At 38.1% G+C, this 21462-nt stretch overlaps 1 protein-coding gene across 2 annotated transcripts in view; it reads right to left on the bottom strand.

The window, feature by feature from the left end:
* Window positions 1-21462, bottom strand: part of LOC126753869 (uncharacterized) — a 154522-nt gene that overhangs the window by 42555 nt on the left and 90505 nt on the right. The window contains exons 1-2 of one of the 2 annotated variants that reach the window (XM_050465607.1): window positions 19334-19431; window positions 15027-15078 (exon numbers count right to left, since the gene is read on the bottom strand). The gene's annotated coding sequence lies outside the window, so the exon portion shown is untranslated. Of the gene's footprint in view, window positions 1-15026; window positions 15079-19333; window positions 19432-21462 lie in introns of those variants that run through there. The other variant, XM_050465606.1, reaches the window with a different exon arrangement.

Raw genomic sequence — 21462 nt, 5'->3', positions numbered from 1 at the left:
ATAGAAAATCATACTTTTATGATTATGTCCTTTTCGTTGCTCTCGCCTTACTTTGCTTTGCTTTGTTTTCTTGGCTTTCTTTTTTTCTTAATTTTTATTGCTGTTTGTTTTTATTGCAGGTTTTATAAGCTATACAGCTGCTGCTAAATGTTGTATGTGTTTCTGAAAGCTTTTGTGAATTACGAAAAATCAAATTTTGTGTGGATATATGCAATTGGGATATGGGAAAATGTATATGTGTATATAAATAACTGCGATTCTAGTAGATGCTTAATGATTACCTTCTTTCGCTTTCCATTACAAAATTAGAAATCAATCAGCGACTCAATTTTTCGAACTTTGGTGGCAATTCATTAACGATTGTTCTTTAAAATTTATTTTTTTTCTGCTTAATGGTCTGCACATTAAGATGTAAAACACTTTATGTTATCCAACCGAAGCCTCATGACGAACTTCCAAAATATTTAATTAATTTTTTTTTTGCGAAAAATTGCTTAAAACATGGATAGTTCAATTTGTTTCTTAGACAAAATACTTTTCAAAGGAGACTATCTAGAGGAATGTTTCTCTACACAATGATTTAAGTATAACCCTTTTAGAAGGCTAGAAGAAATGAAGTAAAGTGATTCTTAATGTCAGGATAGGTTCGGTTAGATTATGATATTGCTATTTCATTGTGTTACCCAAAACCCTGTTTCTGTTGAAAACGTTTGAGAGTCTCACGGACCTGTACATTATAAGCAGAATATCGAAGGATAAAATTCTAAAGGTCCAGTATGCCTACATCGAAGGCAGATCGGCCGACGCTGCATTGCACGATGTAGTGTCAAGGCAGGAGGAAGCTCTTTTGCATTCGCAGGAGGCGGTGATAAAAGCTCTCGACAAGTTTGAGGTGAAATCAAAACTCAAGCATCTCATTTATAGTCTTCTTTGCGACGGAACGGTTGTGACAGAGTGGGGTAGTGCAAAGACATCCCGAAAGCTTCACAGGGGCACCCAGCAAGAGGGGCAGGGGCTGGTGTTACTTTTTTCTGATTAATCTGACGACATTGTTATTGTGGTTAAAGGATAATTAGTAGATACCGTTTACGAGCTAACTGAGGGATATCTAACTTAAAATCCAACTGGATAAATAGAAGCCGCTTAGCCGTCAATCCAAGTAAAACTGAAATGCTTTTATTTACCAGAAGGTGTTATATCCCAGACGTGCATCTCCCCATATTCGGAGGCTCGAGTCTACTTCTTATTAATATGGTCAAATACCTAAAATTCAATTTTGATAGAAAGCTTTCATGGATGCCACGAAAGAACCGGTTGCCTCATATTTCTGTAGAGGAAGCATAAAGAAGAGTTGGATACTCTCACCAAAAGTGCAGTTTTGACTCTACGCAACCAAAATAAATGGTATATTTGTTTTGTGGAAAGCCCACTTAAAGGCTACATTTGCTAAGAAGCTTGAATGTGTGCAAAGAGCTACTCTTAACTATAATCAGAATGACACTTAAATGCAATTTTTCTCACAGCTTCCGTGGCCATTGTTGGCAGCTGCATTGCTGAGGAGTTCGTTCCAAGGCTCGATGAAAACATATGAAAGGTTTCGAATAGGGTCCCGTCGAAATTCTCTCCTACTTCAACTGTATTCTTTAAACCTCGAATCACTGCGTTATATATGTGGATAGGGAGTAGTCACTGAGAAGAGGCCCAGTGAGCTTATTTACGGAAGGGTTGAAGCTAAGAGGGAAGGATGGAGGTGGTTCTTCACACATACATTGCATCAAGCTTCGTCATCATCAGACTAGTTTGGTGCTGAGTCATAGCGGAATCGCTGACAACTGCAAAGCCAACCAGATAACCAGAGGTGACACCTTTGCCCAATCACATTCGAATGGGACCGAGTTGGATCTTCAATGGAATCTTGCGTTCTTGCACTAGTCGACTAATGTGTGACTACAAGATCCTTTTGACATATAGTAAAAATCAGGAGATATTCTTAAATACATGCCCATAGTAAATATTATCTTACGAAAATCGTTAGAGTTCTTACTGAACATCGTCCAACCACTATTTTTTCATCAACAAGCGATATTTATCAATGATTTTCTAGGTCTTTTAACATTAAAAAAAGTTCTATAAAAACATTAATATAAATCTATGTATATGTATTTATTCCAATCTAAACATCTCAACGAAATAGAAACTGTAAAACTCGTCACAGCATTGACTGTGACAGCGACTCAACTGTTGTCATTAAAATGCGAAGAAAAATATTTCAACGATTTTTCGACAAACTGACAAAACAGCAAAAACGTAGCGCCATAACTACTCAACCAAATAGTCTAGACGCAAACATGATGACGTCATAATGGCTACTGCAAAATACCGTAACATAGCGGTCGCAACACAGAAGTTGTCCGGAAAAACGCTAGACGAATGAAAACTAGAAGAAGAAAAAAGCAAATCGCTTACATTTGATTTGCTGCTTTGAAATTCTCGAAGACTTGAAAATTCTCCAAGGCACGCCGCCTTCAAGTCAAGGCGGAAACGTACAAAGTTGTGGAAGAAGTAAAGCATGAAAATACTTGCAACAGCAGAGTGGCATACTAGAAACAAGCATTTCTTACTTACACAAACTTCAAAACGCGCCCTGAAGTAGTATGAGTTGCCCAGCGGAAGAGCTAGGCAAGGAGTAAAATTGCATGGAAAGTGGCGATTTTCGCTGCACACAAGGGAGACATTGAGGTGTAGAGTGAGGCTATGAAATTACGCGCCGCTTCACAAGCAATCATTACAATCACTAATGCTGAAATCAAAAGTAAATGAGCGCACTTTAAAGGAAAATCAGCAAACCAGCGTCATTTTAAATGTGCAAACGAGTGAGTGTGGTGAAAATTTCCAACTCCCACAATTGCTTAACCCAAATATACCTAATAAATGCGCACACTTGAAGGGAATTATTTGCTGGCATACCGAAAATTGCTCATTCAAAATGCCAGATGCCATCAGCATTGCAATGTTGGAATTTTATGACTCTTGTCGGCCGCTCGACAATAATCGGCTAACGAACGGCAGCAACGACACAACGTAATTTGCCAAATTTCACCGCAAAAATTGCGCAATTCAAGCCTGCTGAAGCAGTCGGGCGGCACAAACGCAAGCAAACAGCATCAAAGCGGAAAGCACAGGCAATCACAGTGGACCGTTAGGGGTTTTGCTGTTCTTTTTGTTGTTTTTTTTATTTTTTTATTCAACAGGCGTTGACATAAATATGAAGTTGTTTGGAAATTATGCACAGATTCCGCTGCGCCAGCATCAGCATTTAGGCGCCGCAGTTTTAAAGCGCCTAAGCCGGCAATTTGTTTGCAGTCAAAAAGCAAAAAAAAACAACAACATTTTTAGTAAATGAAATGCTTATGCGTTTAAGAGTTTATGCGTTAAAGCGCTTATGGGTGCTAATGTCGTTCACCTGGGCGTATACGTAACCTAGACAACTGCGGTCTGTACTGGTGTTTATTGTGGCGTTGCCAACCGCAGCAGTTGTATTGAAGGAAGTTGTTGTGATTTTTATGTATTCTTGAGTGATGTTCATATGCTAGAATCTTTAGCTGTGTTTATGTTTGGCTTTCATTTAGGTTTTGTATTGCGTGCTGTGAACTTCTCAGATGAAATTATTATTCGTGAAGTAAAACGGAGGACTCAGGCAGAGAAAAAATACCAGATTTTTAGGATTCATCAGTGTTAATCAATTAATTTTAAAACTTTTCTTTAGGTACTTGGGAATAGATTTTTGAATTCCGAAAATGCAGCAGACAGAGAACCTTTAACGCTACCACATTTCAACTTTTTTGAAGAAATTGCCTAACTATGAGTGATATTAAAATAGTTTATTATCTTGAACAGTTCATTAACACCTCAACAAACATTTTTAAAATCTGCTTTCTGTGAAGACATCTATCTGCTGGTACCAAATGCCTTTTAATTGAAGACATTTCTAATTTAGGTGTCTTCAGTCGCCTTAATAACCCTAAGAGAATATAAAGTTTTTCGCTCCTTTTCGGCTTCTGGTAACTGTTCAAAAGAAACAACAATAAAAAGCATTAACATCGGTTGCACCGTAGCTATAATACCCATCTCAAATACAGAAGATTCCTTACTAAAACTTTCTTCCTTTCGGTAAGTTTGTATGGCAGCTATAAGCTACAGTGACTCAATCTGAATAATTAGAGGAAATTACAACGTTACTTTGAGCAATAATCCATGTAAAATTTCGTGAATATATCTCGTCAAATGAAAGAGTTTTCCATACTAGAACTTGACTTTGATTGGTCAGTTTGTATGACAGCTATGTGCTATAGTGGTCTGATCTGAATAAATTCTTCAGTTGTTATACCGTGGTATTAAATATTAATATCTGCGAAATTTCATGAAGATATCTGTTCAACTAAAAAAGTTGTCCTTAAAAGCACTTGATTCCGAGCTCAATTTGTATGGCAGCTATATGCTACAGTAGTCCGTTATCGGCGATTTCAACTGATAAGTAGCCTTCTTGAGAGAATAGGACGTGTGCGGATCGTTATCTCGAAAATTGAGGGATAAGTTCCCACATATACATGAAGAAAGACGGATAGATTGATGGCTATGGCTTAATCGAATCAGCTGTTCTCTTTGATCTTTTACATATATATTTCAAGGGGTTTCCTATGTTTTCTTCTGGGTGTTAAAAACGGCCAACTTAATTTACCCTTTGCAAGATTGACTTATTGCTCATATTATACTTATACAAAAAGAAAGAAACCAGCGCACACAAATTTGCACAGACGCATATAGCTTTTGGCATATCTGGAAGGCATATCTTGAACTAACTCCTTAATCCTGCTCGAAACAAAAGGACCAACGACCAGTCCCGTGCGTAAATATGTCCACGCCAGGAATCTTTTATAAATGGATTGTGAAGCGTTCAAAGCGCGTAGAAATAGGCTAATAGATTCAGAAACGCTCTCACACCCAAACATTAACAAGCCATTGTGCTTTTCTTAATTTCAGTGCAAAACGAGCGCTTGAGTGCCCTTCAAATCAAGCTAAGCTAACAAAAGCTCTCAAAAGCGACTGAAAACACCTACAAAAACAATCAGCAAGGGCAAACAATAAGCACATGCATTACTTAGTTGACGCTTTAGCTGTGTACTTATTGTGTTGGAGAAGCACTGATTTGCAATTGTTGTTGCTGCTGATGTGTTCTTGCAATTAAACAAAGCGTTATGGGCCATTGTTAGCAGGCAGTGTTGCTATGACAGCAAGCGGGCATACATATACATATGTATGTATTTATATAGAGGAAAATAATACAAACACAGAGACTTACTATGCTATTTATTGTCGAATGGCCAAAGCATGGTCTGAAGGAATGTCTGGTGTAGTTAGTTGATATATGTATACACATATACATTCAAGCTTACATTTTTCCAAAGGGGTCGCTATATAAATCATTATTGTATACTATATACATATATATGCGTGTGTGTGTTTCTGTGTGCTCACTCACTTATTTTATTCGACAACAAAGAGTGAACAACTGTAAATTGCACTTGAAACTGCTAAAGCAGCTCGACATTTCACACACTGTCACAATTAGTAAGGCGCATGCGATGCAGTCGCACGCCAGCACGAGCTACTGGAACAAAAGACACTGCCGAGACGTGGTATTCGAAGGCGAATGCACGCCCTGTGGATGACCATTGTTCAGCCGAAAAGCACATTTGACATATTTCTCACATGCACTGCACTCTTGGACAATACGCTGACTGTCAATGTGTAATGGAGAGGCCAAGCGTTGCCTGACAATGACACTGAGCGCTTGCTTAGTTCGCTACTTGTTAGAGTGTTGCAAGTTAAATGTTGTATGAAAGTGTTGTTGTTGAAAGCAGCTGAATAATGAATGGAGGCGGCAGTGCTTGTGTGGGCCGTTGAAAATTGTCAAAGTGCACTTAATGTGCTGGGCAAGTGCAGAATGACAGCAAAGAGCGAAAGAGAGAGAGAGGGAGAGGGATCAAAATTTGTAATTTGTATATATAGAACGAAAATGCAAGAGTTGCAAGAAGAATTGGAGGAAAGAAATTAATTGAAGTGCAATTTAAAAGCAATTTAACGCAATCTTAATAATTGCTGCATTAAAATAGAAATAAAAAAAAATTAAAAAATAAAAAGATAAAAATTTAAAAAAATTAAAACCAAAAAATTAAAAAAAAATTAAAACTAAATTTGTTAGCAATAAAAAAACAGCAACAACAAAAAATGTTGACTATGATTGCAACGAAACTGTAATACATATACGTCTGAAATACATTTTTTCCCTACAAAAACTTAGTTTTTTATCGGTCAGTTTGTATGGCAGCTATATGTTATAGAAAAGCGTTCTGCACAATTTCTTTGGAGATTGTGGCGGTTCTTGGAATACTAATCTGTACCAAATTTCGTTACGATACCTTGACAAATAAAAGAGTTTTCCTTACAAGAACCTGATTTTGATCGCTCAGTTTGTATGGCAGCTATATTCTATAGTGGTCTGATCTAAACAAGACCTTGGGATATAATTCCGTTTCCTTGGAAAACCATTCATGACAAATTTCATAAGGATTCTTGTACAATAAAAAATTGTATATATGTATATGTATATGGGCGGTTCCGAAAAGGATGCGTGCAAAATTTGGTCTCAAAAATTCAGCCGAATAAACGGACAGACAGGCGGACATGGCTAAAACGACTCAGTGCGTCATGCGTATACGTATTATACAGAGTTACCGTTGTTTCTTTTTGTCTATTGAAAACTTAGTGCTAAACTTACTAAACCCCGATTTGGGCATAAAAAGTTACTTAGCTCGAAAAATTTATTTTTACATAAATTTACTAGTTTGCAGTTACTGCCAAATTAAGTTTATAAAAAATTTGCATAAAATTCAATTATTTTCAATTTTTTCCACTCCAAAACTCAAACAAAATTTGCGAAATTCAAGTATTTTAGAAAGTAAGTCTTACTGCCAACGACATTGTTGCTGTAATTTTTTTACAAAAGCAACTGAAAAGCTGCTTGGATTTAGTGTCGTACACTTGACCACAAAACTTTTGTCGCTAAATAGCGCCTTAACCGACTAGTTTGCTTTGTTGCCCGCTAAATGGAAAGAAATATGCGCAAAAGTTTCGCCGCTGCTGGGTAAACAACTCCCACGATGTTCTGCGCTGCCGCAGTTCACCAGCGCACTTACAATGCAAATTATTGCAACAACGCAACTACAACAACAACGTAACTCCAACAACAAAGCTTACAAGAGCAACAACTTCAGTAACAGCAGCATCCTTAAAAAGTATATATGTATAAAAGCATGAGAATAATAAAAGTTAACGAAAAGAATGAAAACTTGCGCGCAACACCAGCAAAGAATGGAGGAAAAATGCGACAAAGTTTTAATTGACCCGCCAACTTGCGGAGCGCTCATTCTCCGCCTCAGCGCTGTCAACGTTTCCTCGCCGCGGACGCAATTTCTTGGTGAAACGCTTGCTAACACATAGCTTAAAGGCGACGGCAGCCGTGGCGTAAAGCACGACAATGCATGTGGCAACCAGCTTTTGTCAGTGCCGAGTTGAGCCGTCGCTAAGTCAGTCGCTGCTTGGCATTTGCTGGCGCATAGTTGCGCGGCTGCAATAAAATACGCTGCATTAACGGAGATAACGCACCGACGCTAGTATGAGAATAATAATAATGAAGCTGCACATAATAGACTAACAACATCGCGAAAAGTTGCAGTTACAAAGTTGCAAATGACAGCAAATGGCAGCGCCGTCGGCAGCAAATATACAAAATTTGACATGTTGCACAGTGGCGCGAAGGCGCAATGGTGGTGGCATAAATTATGATAGTGGTCAGTGGATCCAAAGATGACAGTAATTTTTTAAGGTTGGAAATTCAGCTTTTGAATTTAAATCAACACCCATATCTCAATCCCGAAAATCTGTCATAAAGTCATCGAAAATTGTAATCAACGGATGGACCATCTGAGACGTGGCCGCGGCCAACATTTGAAAAAAATATTCTGCAAAATATAAATCAAAAAGTAAGTTCTTTCGAATCAAAATAAACATTATCTATTAGATTTGAAGTTTCTGTGTTTTTTCTTTAAAATAATAAGGAACCTCGATAAGAATCACCCTTTATAAATACCATTGAGGTTTAGGTCTTTTGAATAACCATTTTCATTGTAGTACTTAAGTCCTTTCTGGATCACATATCCATCTTTTAAAAATTCGAGCTATAAATATGGTCAATAGAAGACTTTGCTATCTCTCAACTCCTTACCAAAAAGCCTTATGCGCCTTTCTCTCTATGTTAAATTTAATGACGTTAATTTAACGATCGCACAATTTCGCTGACTAAGTTGAGAAAGTTTACAAAAATGGAGAAACGTGTACTATTTCCATGCCGATAATATTTCATATATTTCACAAATAAAAATTCATATAAAAAAATGGCAAATAACAAAGACTGTCATTAAGTTTGACGCAATGATGAAACTTCATTGCTGGGAAAACAGAACATACCTCTTAAAGGTACTCTCATTGGAAGTGAAAATATGACATTATTTCGAATAACTCTACTACAGTTTCTAAAACAAAATCTGTCAATGGCAAATGACAACGACTGTCATTAAGTTTGACATAATGATGAAACTGATTTGCTGGAGAAACGTCTGTAGTGAATATAAGTGTTAAAGGTATTATCATTTAAGTTAAAGCATAACACAATTTCGCATTATTCTACTACAGCTTTCAAAACAAAATTTTTCGAACAAAAATTACAGAATTTTGACGTGATTCTGACAAAAAATCGCAACCGTAAATTTATATTTTGTCGTATTATCTTTCCCTATTGCTTCGATTCTTTTCCGCTACAGCAAAATACACGAGTAAAGCCCTGATAATAATATATATGACATTTGCTTCTCATTTCGCTTCCCTCCACACACTGTGCCTCAGCACCATCGGCATACTGCAAGCACTATGTTTAACAAGATGGCTCATTATTTGCGGCAGCTTGTCTTGCCTCGTTGTGGGTGCAGCAGCTGCGTTGCAAGCGTTATCAGTCACTCAGATTTCTTGTCGTCTTTGCTTAGCTCGGCACTATGCCGCGAGAAGAAGAGTGAGTGAAAAAGCTGTCTTTGCGCGCGAATGTGCGCTTAATGAGGAATTTTAATGCGCCAATTCATGCGGTTACAACTTGAGCAGAAGAATTAATCTCTTTCCACTAGTTCCGGACAAATAGATGAACTGAAAGGCTGGTGTAAACTACCGTATAAAGAAAATTGATGGCAACTCAAAAATGTGGAATGCACCAAATTGTTGGCGCTACTTAATGACTGTGCTTAAGTGCTTATAGGGACGGCAAAAAGAAACTTCCGTTTTCGTTTTTAATTTGGAAATTGGTTGTCTTTACATTTTGCATGTGTGTGCGCGTATGTTTTTAACAGCAAAATTTGACTAATTTTTGTACGAAGAATAATTAGCTGTAAAATTAGGTACTAACTGTTTTTTTTTTGCTTTGTTTGCTTTAAAATATTGGGAATTATTTATTCTCATTATTTTATACACAAAATTTTAAATAAAAAAAGTTATCTTTCCAGCAATTATTTTTATTTCTCTCTTGCAGCAATTTTCGTGTGGAAACTTTACAATTAGCGCTGTCCACCTCAGTGCTGATGAAGCTTCACAATTAGTGCGCTATTGACTTAAGCGCGCGTCACTGTCAGCGCTTATTAAACAAACGCATGTCGCTAATGAAGCAAATAATATTAGCTGCACTCACTTGGTGAGCAGCTTTCCAGAAATATTCCTTGAAGTGTAAATGTGTTTCGATCGCCCAAAAGATGGGAAATGTTGTGATGTTGAACTTTGGACAAGCAGCTGCTAATGAAATCAGCCGTTGCACTTCATTAGCCCATCAAGTCCAATAAATTTAACAGAGGTAGTTTGCTTATTTGTATAGCATTTTCTTCGGCCGCGTGAGGTCTTTCGAAAGTCAGCGAGGATTATTAGTGAAAGCCTAGTACTAATTATATGACGCTAACTGTCCGCAAAAGTTTTTATCGCAGCTAATTAAATTGCTATTTTCAGTTTGAGGAAATGATTGCATTAATTTTGGCGCATGGAAATTACTTAATTTATGTCAGTGTCAGCGGAAAATTTTGGCCATTTTGTCTAAAAGGAGCTTTAAAATTTCTGGCAATTTTTTTTTATAATATTTCAAGGGAGGCAAACAAATGTTATATGTACTTATCAATCAAAGGCTCAATTCGTTATGAAAATACTTAGAAATAATGTTAATGAAAATTTGATATGTTTGAAATCTAAGTGGTTAAGATAGTCCAAGCTTTTCAAAAAAATATTGTTTTTATACCTTGAAGTGCTCTTTAGTCGATGTCAATGGGTTCAGACCTATTCGCCTAACCTCGTTTCTGTTGAAAACGTTAGAGAGACTCGTGCATCTGCTCATTAGGAGCAAAATACTAAGAAGTACACAGTTAAGGGCACAACATGTTCATATGAAAAGCGGATCGGTCGACACTACTTTGCATGATGTAGCGTCTTGGCTGGAGGGAGCCCTTATGTGCAAGGAATTTGCTTTAGGCACCTTTTTTCCACATAGAGGGGGACTTCTACAATGTGCGGCCCTAAGCCGTGCTAGAAAGTCCTCGAAAACTTTGAGATGCAATCAAACCGCAAGCACCTCATGTACGCTAAGAAGGTCCAACATAGAAGTAGGCTCTGGTCAGCATATTTGAAGCATTTCGAACTACACCGAAAATAGCATTTAATGCCATTTATTCCACACTTCCGGTGAACATTGCCTGCAGGTGCATTGCAGCGAAGTACGCTCTACGGCTCAAGAAAACTAGACATATGGAGGGGATCACGAAGCTCTCACCTTCTTCAACTGCCTTCCTGCAAACTTGATTCACTGCATCGCAGAAGCTCAGTCTGCTCACATACTGACGACTGATATGTGGTTGGGGAGAAATAGGAATAGATGCAGTGAGCTTTTTCACAGTTGGAAACTCAGTCCAAGAGCCGAGCAGAGTAAAAATGTGACTGCCGACGGAAATAGCACCAGCGCCATCATCAAACTCGTCTCTTTGCCGAATCATAGCGGAATCTCTGGCGACCACAAAACCTATGAACCTATTGCCTCACTCACATCAGAATGAAACCAAGTTTGACCAAAATTGGCGTCTTGCAATTTAGCACTGGTCTAATGGACTTCCAGTCAACTCGCCTCGCTCCTGTGAGACTGCAAAATCCCTTTGACCAAGAATAAAATGAGCTACGTGCCCTTAGCAAAGTTATTCTTGCCGCTTTCGGCGTGGTTCTTCCTCAACGACTAATATCGTGACGGTCGAAAGTTTTTAAAGTTGTTTGGAGAGGGTGAGATGGAAACATCCAGGCACTTACTCCTCTATTGTCCAGCGTTAACAAGACTGAGACTGGGACATCCGGTAGTCTTACCTTCGGCGAAGCACACTACATAGCCGAAACTGATATTAACAGTTTCAAAATATTTGTAATCGGCTCAAGGCACTTTGTCGATTTGTAAGGATCTTATGACTTATTATATAGGAGTTTTGAGCAACAGCGGACTCTGCGTTCTAAGTATGCCAAGTGAGATTCCTGTTACTATCGAACTCTTACTCCAACATAGCCTAACCTAATTTTTAAAATATCTTATTTAAGCCTAACGTAGTTGCCAGCTCACTTGCGAATGTTTTAGCAACATTTACTCTTCACTTCTACTCATTAAAATGTTAGACACGACACACTTAAAAAAACTGCGCAAACCAACAATTTGATCTTTAATTATAAAGCTTGTGCACAATTTACAAAGCCACACGGAATCTTGATTAAAGTTTTGCGCAAATGATACCCTCGCCACCACGAAGTGCAGACCTATTTAACCTGTTGGGCAACAACTTTAACAAACCCCAATAAATTTATAAAACTCTCACATTTCGGGCCAACGTTTGCTTGTTTCCTAAAGTGTACATTTGTATGCATTTCAAATGTGAAAAGAAATAAAAAACTAAAGTTTTTGCTAATCTACTGTTGCTGCTTCTGTTTCTGTTTCTGCTTCTGTCTCATTTATCTCCCCTAAGCGAAACGCTTAAGGCAAAGCAAACTGATAGGAAACATGAGTGTGCCCAAAAGTGACTCGATTTCAAAACACGCACTTGAACTAAAGCAACACGCTTAATTGTATTAGTGTAGTTGTGCCACCACGCTTGCAACACATCCACAAGCAACAAAGAGTTTGGCGGCCGACGTGGGCGCTGGGCAATTGGCAAGCATTTTATCATTAAAAAGTTGCAAAGTCAATTAAAAAAGTTTCACAAAATTTGCACATGTAAAAATGAGGCAGTGCCTGCTAACACAAAGCATTTTCGGAGACCAGAGATGCATGTCGATGGGTTTGAAAGTAGACTCTTCTACGGTCTGGCTAGATGCTTGTACTAGTGCGTGTTTGTTGCGGTGTCGTTGGAATGTTGGAACTTTGACCTAAATGTTTTTATGCTCTTATAGTCTTCGCAGTAAAATACAAACGTTGAAAGTTGCAAAAAAATATTTTTATTTTGTGATTTAATCGAACATGTTTTGAATTTAGCACACTGTTTTGCAATTCGTAATCATTTTGAAATGATGTTGGCTTGGAGTTAGGGTTCCACAAACTGCATATTGAACGTCGAATCGACATTCAATTTCGGTCAACACTTCAGCATATTTATTTTAATAGAATTTAAATTAATAATAAAATACAACATATTAAAAGATGTTGCATACTTTTCCGCGCCCATTCAATTTCTTTCATATTATTATACCATAGCTTTTTGAGTTACTTAAAAAACAGTTTGAGAGCTTATGTGCCAAGGTTTGTTGGACCTTATATTTTGCATACACATCTTTTCTAGGTTCTAGAATTTTATGCTTAAACTATTTTAATTTTTTTAATACCCTGCGTGAAGTATATTAAGTTTACCACGAAATTTCAAAACCTATAACATATATGTGTAAATGGTCAATATGACGAGCTGAGTCGATTAAGTCATGCCCGTTTGTCGTTCTCCTGTTTGTATTTACGCGAACTAGTCCCACAGTTTTCGAGATATTGATTTGGAATTTTACACACATCCTTTTCCCACAAAGGAGCTGCTCTCTTGTCGGAACCACCGATATCGGACCACTATAGCATATAGTTGCCATACAAAGTGAATGATCGGAAACAAGTGCATGTGAAAAATCTTTGATATTTATGAAGGGCTTCGCAAATAACACCAACGTTAAATTTTTTCATTGTTTCCGTCTACAATGATGGCTTATGAAAACTCTACATCGAACTTTGTTCGGCAGCAGAACCAAATACGGTTCCTTGGCAATGGTAGTGCGATTCTTTAATAATTATACTTCAGTGGTCTTCAACCCAGAATAGCTAAATTAAATAAATAAATGTGCAGTGGCTTTCAAACTTATGAAATTATAGAGGCTCCAAAACTTTGCTGCCACAGAAAACTGTATTTGATATTTTTTAATAGCCTTTTTGACAGATTACGCAGGAGTCGAAGTCAAGCTGTCCTGATATTTCTCTTCAGTATTGCTTAACATTTCATCATAGAGGGACCTACGCCTAAACAACGTTTACAAATCGTTCAACTTTATTTCGATAGTTGACGTTCTGCAAAGAATGTATTGCGCGCGCTTCGATCAACTTACGGTCAACATAGTCGGCCTACTGAGCGTAATATTCGCAAGACCATCACACATTGTGAGACCCAGCATTCATTATTGGATAACATACAAGCGAATAGATCACGTCCAGCACGCAGTGAAGAAAATATCGCAGCCGTAGTAGAGAGTATACACGAAGACGTTTAGAGTCGATTCGGTGCCGTATTCAGCAAGCCAGACTGACGTATAGAACAACTTGGAGCTATTATACATCGAGACCTCGCCCTTCCTAAGTGACAACGCTTCGCTTTATGAGGCCGTGAAAAGTTCTGGGAAAATCCGATATTTTCGAGCCAGTGTGTTCAGCGTTGAGGCCATTTTCTGACTCAATTGGTATGTAAACAAGGAAAATTACCGCATTTGGAACGAAGAGCAACTGGAGGAGATTCCAGAGCTGCCATTTCATCCGGACAAAAGCAATGGTTTGGTGTGGTTTGTAGGTGGAATTATCGGTCTTTTTTTATTCAAAAATGATGCCGGTGAGAATGTGACCGTCCATGGCTCGTGATCTCGGCGATATTTGGTTTCGACAAGACGGCAATCAGTGGATTTGTGGAGAGAACACTTTGGTGATCAGATAATTTCACGTCTTGATTCGGTCGTTTGGCCACCCAGTTCGTGTGATATCACACCGTTAGACTTTTTCGTGCGACATCACACTATTAGCTGTGAGGATATGTAAAGTCTATAGTCTATACAGACAATCCCGCTTCGTTTCAGGCCTTTGAGCAAAACTTCACGCGTGTCATTCGCAAGCTACCAGTCGAAATGCTCGACCGAGTCTTCGAAAATTGGACTCAACGGATAGACCATCTGAGGCGTAGCCACTTCCAACATTTGAAAGAGATAATCTTCAAAAAATAAATACCAAAAAATGATCTTTCAAATGATAGTAAACAATCCACATTAAATTTGAAGTTTCTATGTCCTATTTTACCTGCTTTCTTTTCCCTCGAAATAGAGCACCTTTCACTTGCACAGCTAATAAATTTAAATTAATTTAGAACGGACCATAAAACTTTCCTTTCATTAAAAGATTTTAGGATTGCCAAAATTTCCATTACTGTAAGCGCGCGCTTTGTTTAGTCAGTTTGATTACAAATTAGCGGCATTAATTAAAAATCCCGCAAGGAAGTAAACAACGAAAAAAAGAGCTACGGCTAAATTGCAAGGCTGCGCAGCGGCAGCGCGACGACGTCTTAGCATAAACTTACCTTTGTTCAACACGCCGAAGATTTGGGTTGTGACAACAAGTCAACTGTAAATCTGCAAAGAAATAAGGAGACACAATTTATTAGCTTTTGTTTTGGTCACACTTTTAATTAAGGAACTTTTTGACAATTGTTTGTGCAAATAAATGAATAAGAGAACGGAAATGTGCAAAAAACTTAGAATTCTTAAAGCCATAAATAACCCGGGGTTATTATCATGCGGCAACCTAAATTGTTTTCCACTATAAACTGACAGAGCTTGACTGCGCAGCTTAAGTGGTGGACCGGGTACACAATTCCCTTGGGAGTGTTATATGTGTTTTGAGTTTTTATTTTCGCTACTTTTTTTTGTTTTTGTTATAATGCCATTTTACTTTAAACCGCAAAACCGCCGCTGTGCCGCACTGTCCCGCTCAAATGTCACAACTCTATTAGAGCGCTTTTCAAGACTTCAAAGGTTTGGCCATTTTTCTATTTGCACGTTTCTTTTCTCTTTCCTGCTGCTTACCTCTTCAGCGTTTTGGCCGAAATAGAAATGGCAAAAGTTGCGTTTAAATGTTAGTCATGTTTCTGTTTTGCCATTTCTAAGCCGCATAAATCACACTGTCAGCCCGCTTACGGCCTCAAAAGGAACCACAATAAGAACACATACACTCACACACACACACCGCATATGAACGCGGACGCAAAGAAAGGACGCTGGAGCGTTTAGGCTTTATGCATAGGGTGGGCAGTCAAGCGCTACGTAACAAAGTGGAACCGGTGTTGTTGGTGGCGCTGCAAATCCATTTCACCTGTCAGATTAGAGCTAGCACTTGGCTCCAGCAGAAAGCCAAAATATTCATAAACGAAGGAACAAACAGAAAAACAACAACTTACAGCCATTTATGGTAGATGTATTGTTGCTGCTATTTTTCCAACTCACTAAACGCTCGCCGGGCATGAGTAGCCGGAAGAGGAAGGAGAGAGGGGGAGCACACAAATTTCACTTGTTTACTGGTTGCCATTATTACGAGCATTTGTTATTGTATTATGTTAATGCGAAACCACTCACACAACAAAGCATGTGAATGTGTTTGTATGTGTGTGATCCCACAAGCCCATGCAAATTCACTTAAACATATGCCAGGAGCCGGGGGGCGTGGTGGCGGCCAGTAAACAAACAAAATGAAATATTTTACCACAACAATTAAGGCGAATAGCAATGAATCAAGAGTGAAAACAAGCAACGCCAACATCAAAACAGAGTCCAAGTTATGGAGATTGCATAACAGCGGCAACAAAATTCATATAAAAGCCGGAAACAGTAGCAGCAACAAATTTCCAGCAAATAGCCGGAAAGTTTTCGGTCATAAGCAGATTTCGCACGCACACACAGACTTGGATAACTGCAATGGGCACAGACACACATATATACACACGAAATTACAAATATAAGCCAGTAAAAGTTTGCTGTTTTCATTCCCACTGCAGGAGCACTCTCGAGCAGCAACTTTGCGTACTCATTGCTCTACTCAAGTGCGCTCGTCGCACCCGAAGGAAATGAGCAAAATAAATAATAAAATTGCTTATTTAAATAAAATCACGCACGCGAGAGTTCTCCCTGCCCGCTTACAGCCAACAACAATAACAGCAAATTGTTATTTGCCTACAATGCCACGCACGTGGGTCACTGAAAGCCCCCACAAGCGACGGGCAAGCGCTCACCACATATTAGCAGTCTGGTCTGACCGGCACGAATGTCGCAACTTATGGGATTATTTATGTTTACTTACAGAAATGGAAAAATAGCAAACACTTAATGAGCAGCTGTGACGTGTATTTCGGCACGAATTTCAATATAGGCATCTATTTGCCGTTTTTTTTTACTTTTCAACAGGGCCTGTACCGATTTTTTTTGCGATATATCAATAATTTTTGTCAAACTAGTTACGAAAGTGGAAGTTAAGCTGTAAAAAAATGCAGCGAAAATTTTTTTGAGAAGTAGAATTTTTTTAATCTTAGTTTAGGTTAAGGTTTGCCAAAAAGTGGTTTTCCAAAATCGATAAATTATCGATTGTGCCTCTAATCTTTATTAGGTTGACGCTCTGTGTATACAGGAAGTCTCAAAAGCACCATTTGTTGACTTTATCTAAGCTTTATTATTTTCTTACATATCCTTTCAGCCATAAATAGCCGGTAAACCTAAGTTTTTAATACCAAAGATCCTTGGCAAAAAGAAGTTATGTGCAGAGTTACCACCATCAAAAACAAATTAACAATTAACGGATTTGGGAACTCTAAGTTGTCATTAGAAACTTGTGGGTTGAAGTTTGAAAGCCCGGCACTGACATTAGTACGAACACAACAACGTAGCTGAGAACCCTACACAAATCAAACTCAACATTACTGAGGACGAGTCATGGATTTAAAAATATAACATCGATAATGTTCACAAATCTACCGAATGGCACTTCTAAAATGAGCCGAAAATAAAAGAACTACATCAGAGACGGTCAAATAATCAAGGTGACGTTCAATGTTTACATTGATTGCCGTGATGTGGTACATCTGACTTTGTGTCATAGTGGTCAATAAGGCCGATATTTGGCTATTTTTAGGCGTTTATATGAATGTCATCGTAATCACCGGATTTGTTAGCAATTAATTGATGGATTATGTCCCACAATAATTCGCAGTCCCATTCTATCATGATTGTGATCCACTTTTTGGTGAACCCACGAAACGAAAGTCATCGCTCAGCCACCGTGTGACTTTTTTCTGTTTCTAAAAACTAAAAAAAATTTTCTTCATTTTAAAACTCAAATGTTTGTCTTAAATTCATTCAAATATTGTTTATTTTTATCGGTCCACGTCAAATTTGATCAGATGGAAGTATATATATGTATATATTAATCAAAGTCGCAACTGGATTTTGAAAGAGTTTCTATTTGACATTAAAGATTTGTCTTAAATTTCTTAGGGCGTCTATTTGATTAAATGGAAAGCTGTTTTTTACGCTGAATTACGCTCAAAAGTTTGCAATAGATTAACAAGTGACAATTACTGTTACAAAATTTGTGCATATGTTTGAGATGGACCCAGAGGACTTGGTAGTGCACACCTTTTATTGTTGTGTTATAGAGGAAAAACTGGTTGGAGTTTCTACAGATCAGTCATTTTGGCCGATTTTATTGCTATTGCGAGGTGGAAACACTTGCACTTTTCTCTTCATTGTACAACCTTTACAAGAGTGAGGTTGAATCATCGCGGCAGTCTTACCTTCGGCCAAAACTGTCATTAACCATCCAACATATTTGTGATAGGCTCAAAGCGATTCATCATTTTAAAGGGTATTATGATCTATTACTATATATATTTAGAAGTTCTATGTACCACAAGAGTTCAAAGTTCTAAGCTGTCCAAGTGAGATCTGTTATTATTGACCGCTTAACCTAACCTAACCTATTATTATAAGGTAGTTATTGATTGTTACTGCTTTCCATGTCCTCTATTGTACTCATAATTTGATCACAGCATAGAAAACGTAATTTTGACTTGTTTGGTTCTTTGTTAGCACAGCGCACGGTAGTTTTTGAAGTCTGAGGTGAACAACAGGCCGTCCCCATCAAATTTGTTCAAAATATTTGATGAAAAATCCACTATTGATTCCCTCTGCCATAGATCACACCAAACAGTGACTTTTTGAGAATCTAATGGCGTCTCAGGAATGAATACGGAATTATCATATCTCCACATGCTTTAATTTTGTTTATTACCGTACTCATTCAACCAAAAGTGAAAAGTGGTGAACAAAATTTTCTTAGGAAAATTGGAATCGGTGGCCATCTCGTTTTGGCCCATTCACCGATATCAAAACTTGTAGGTTATTATATGGAGAATTATTTACAGAACATGCAGGAAAGTATTTGATAGTGATCAGACCATTTGTTGCATCGGATCGGATCTTTCTCCGAATTATTACTGAAGAAAACTTGTAAAATGTAATTTTGATGAAAGCACATTTAACATGGCTATATACGCGTAAGCGGTGTCTACGCCAATAAAGGAGAAGAAGACGTTTAAAGTTAAACTGATGGACTGGTTGAGATGAGCGGCTACACTTTAGATGGTTGTAACTACAAAACTATTTCAGATATCAATTTAAAATTTTAGTACCTTATTTTTAAAGGCGTAGTCGGAGAAACCAGTTTTTTTCTTCCACACTAGATGTGGCGCTTAAGCCTCCAACACTTTGCATTTGTCTAACTGATCTCCGTATTATGCATCGCTTTTATGACTAGTCATGAAAACTAAATATAGACACTCACCTGAAATGCTTGTACTCCAAGTTGACGATCAAAATTCATGTTTTTAACACGGCACGATAGGCCTAAGGTCGCGGCGCATTCCTGGTTTATCAGTCTAATCTAACACTTCAGCAACAGCGTTGTCACGAAAAATCAAATTCGACATTCATGTAACACAGTTTAATAACATTTGTCTATGAGGCACCACTCACTCAAACTTTAAGCGCAATTTAATTAAAATGTTTGCATGTTATTAACAACAACAACAACAAGTGTACTTATATTAATTATTTGCCGACATTGCTTTGTAATCTAAGTTGTTTGAGGCGCACACATTTTCAACGACTTTTTAATATATGTGTGTGTACACATGTGTGCATGAATATGCGAAAACATACGACAAAAAGTATGCAAATGCTTGTAAGCAGCCGGCTGCAGACTTTTTCCTGCAGGAAATAACGAAAATTGTCAAATGTTTTCAAAAGTTGTAGTTGCATATTTCTACATACCAAATATCTTTCAAGCACACGCGGGAAATGTTTTTGTTTTTGTTGTTTTTTTTTCTTTTAAGTTTTTTTGTAAAGCTACGCTGTAAAAAATTAGATAGCACTAAATTTACTGGCACACACATTTGAATTTCATCCTCACAGCACTACACAAGTGACTACGAATTTGAAAGCGAACATTTACAAGCCAGCACAAGTGCCATGCAACTTGTTTGTGGAAAGCGCTGTGCGCGCTACAACATCCCGAACACTTACGGCGAGCACCAGCGCTGGGACTGACTGGCAGACTAGCTGGTGTGGGCAAATAGAGCAGTGCCAATGCTGATATGAGACTTACATATATATATACATAAACACATTTACAGAGGAGAGTGCGCGCGTGTGTGTGTGTGTGTGAAAAGTTGGAAAGAAACGAGCAAAACAAAAGAGGCGAAGCGAATGTGGGAAACAAAAGCAACGCGGTGCATTAATATTTCGCCTTTCCTACAGGCGAAGCGCATGCATATTTACACGATTACATATGCAAACGCATACATGCGTGTGTATGTGTGTGCGCCTCAGTTTACATCGATATTTAAGCGCACTTGTGTTGGTGTTTGTTTAGGCGCTCAGCGCTTAGCAAATATTTTCCATGTATGCCATGGCGCGCATGTATTTCTTCTGTGCGTGTAGTGGTGTGTATGGAGCGGCGCGATTTTGTTAGGACCCTTGCGGTACCGCCCGACATACAGCTACTCAACTGCATTGCGCTGGGGAATCTGTTATTGGTTGGCAACGCACAAATACATATGTATACACACACAAACACAACAAAAACATAGAAAAAAACACAACAAAAGCACAAATTTTTTAATGGCAGTGAGGCATACGAATATTTATGTGTGTGTGTATGTGTGAGGAAGCGCGCGCAATCGCGGTATGAATAAACATATCCGCTTACACACACACACTCACGCAATCGCAGGCGTGTACGGTAATAATTAGCATACGAATGGGAATTTCATTTGCATTTTCGTACTCATATATTCCGCACTTTTTCGCGATTTTCTTTTTGCTCACTTTTGCTTAGCTTCTTGGTAGTTTTTAAGCTCACACACATGCATATGTACAATTAAATTTTGGTTTGTAAAATGCAGCTGCGCTTTCTGCTCCGCCTCCTTTCACCATTAGTTATGCAGTGCAACGCAAATTGGTACCGCCTGACAATTAAAAGTATATTTTATGCACACGCGCAGCGCTCATACTTACTCTATTTGTTGTTGTTGCTTAATTTTCTGGCTGTCCATGTAAATTATAGCAAATTCGAAACTCAGCTGTGTAATTTCTGCTTGTGGGGCTTAAAGGATCGCGCACTTGGTGCAAAAATATTGACTTTTGGCGAACAATTAAGCGAGTAAATAATTGTGATGCTTAGCGGTTACCGTTACTGGTTAAGCACTTTAAGAAAAGTAGATGACAGTTTGATATTAAATTGTAGTCGCTGATAAGAATTTAAAAATAATATAAAAATAGCTTTGTTTTATCAAATATCTGCGCTTCACAATATCCGCTTTTTTCTCCAACTTAATTTTAGACCTTGCTCTACTTCATCTTTACTGGAGGAGACACTGCTTACGCGGTTATAGCTGAGTTAACAACAGTCAG

The sequence above is a fragment of the Bactrocera neohumeralis genome, chromosome 3 (genome assembly GCF_024586455.1).
Source record: "Bactrocera neohumeralis isolate Rockhampton chromosome 3, APGP_CSIRO_Bneo_wtdbg2-racon-allhic-juicebox.fasta_v2, whole genome shotgun sequence".
Lineage (NCBI taxonomy): Eukaryota > Metazoa > Arthropoda > Insecta > Diptera > Tephritidae > Bactrocera > Bactrocera neohumeralis.
The sequence above is the reverse complement of the archived record's forward strand: the minus strand, read 5'-3'. Positions and strand labels throughout refer to the sequence as shown.